The sequence below is a fragment of the Octodon degus genome, unplaced genomic scaffold, assembly GCF_000260255.1.
Source record: "Octodon degus isolate 3935 unplaced genomic scaffold, OctDeg1.0 scaffold00186, whole genome shotgun sequence".
Lineage (NCBI taxonomy): Eukaryota > Metazoa > Chordata > Mammalia > Rodentia > Octodontidae > Octodon > Octodon degus.
In genome coordinates this window covers 4,194,895-4,196,379 of record NW_004524762.1, presented here as the reverse complement: position 1 = coordinate 4,196,379, position 1,485 = coordinate 4,194,895, and positions in this window count along the sequence as shown.

Sequence of the window (1,485 nt, the reverse complement as noted above, 5' to 3'; positions counted from 1 at the left end):
GGGGTGGGGGAGGAACTGCGGAGTGGTGGGGGGCGGGTGTGGGAGAAGGTCTGGCCCATGCTGCGCTTGGGCTGGGACTGGTCCCTGCGGCGCAGGGTAGCAGGAAGCTCTCCACACACTCACTGGACCTGGTCTAGGACTGGGTCTCCGTTAACATGTTAAAGAATCCCACAATACAATATTTCCCAACAACTAGAAGTTAGCCATTAGCTATACAAATAGTGTAAGAAACTCAAATGAACAAAAGCACAAAGTGTAGTTTCAGATCCTAATATCAATACAGCAAAATAATGTGATCGTATAAATATCTGCTGCAATTAAATTTTCTTTAAGGCTATGTTTGAATAAATGTTCTTTATTTGAAATTATTCCTACCCTTGGCAAGGACATGGGAACTAAATGAAAACAATGAAGTTGAATCTATTTCACAGCATTATACTTATTTGTAAAGCAAGCAAGCAAACCAACCAACGAACAAAAAATCCTTCTCACAATGCTCCTTGAAAAACCAAATCTGTTGAAAGGTTACTTACGCTTGGTGGAAACAGGCATAGTCTGGTGCCACCTTGTGGCTGTCAGCAGCAATATGATGTGGCTTTAAAAACTTTCAGAAGAGCTTAGAGCTATGAAATGAGGGCTTTTCTTTCAGAAAGCTGAATTCTTAAGCATGAAAAATAAATGTATGTGAAACAAGTGGCAAAATATTTGCAAAGGTTGTTTGTTTGCTTGTGCTAGGAATCATGCTCAGGTCTCACAGTTGCCAGGCAGGTGCTGTGCAGCTGGGCAAACTCCCTGGCCAAGGGGATTAATAATAATAATGATGATGATGATGATAATAATAATAATAATAATAGGAGCAATGATAATTTACTCAGGGTTTCCTTTGTGTTAGACACTGGGTTGTGAATGTTGCATCCATTTACTTATGAGCCACATAAATTTAATGAGGGGTGGAGCTGGAATTTGAAAGCCAGACCTAACTCCAGAGTTAGTAGCTACTACCCATTTTTAAAGTTCTAATCCATAGCAAATCCCATGTTAAATAGAGAGCCCTAGTGTTTACACTGCAGGAAAAAAAATGGTGTGATTTTTTTTCAACAAATGATTTTACCCATACAGGAGGACCCTAGAGTATGTCATATATCTCAGAAAACCCACTACCTCCGTCAGCCCCTAGAAAAGAAAGTAAAAATGCATGTGCAACAATCTCAACAGCCAAGGTTACTCAAGTAGCAATTTGTGGTACTAACAAATATCTAGACGCTAAATGGCCACCACCTTGAGAGCCTCTTGTAACAGGAGAGACCAAAGGTAGCTCTTACTAATCTCATAATGTCACCATAAATTTAAGGTTAAAATATTGATACAAATTTTTCTTTTCCCGAAGTGTATACACTTTTTTTTTTGGCAGACTACATGTTTGTTTTTAATCATGATAATGTTCTTATGAGATAAATAGTACTGTATCTTTTTTTTTTTTTTTTT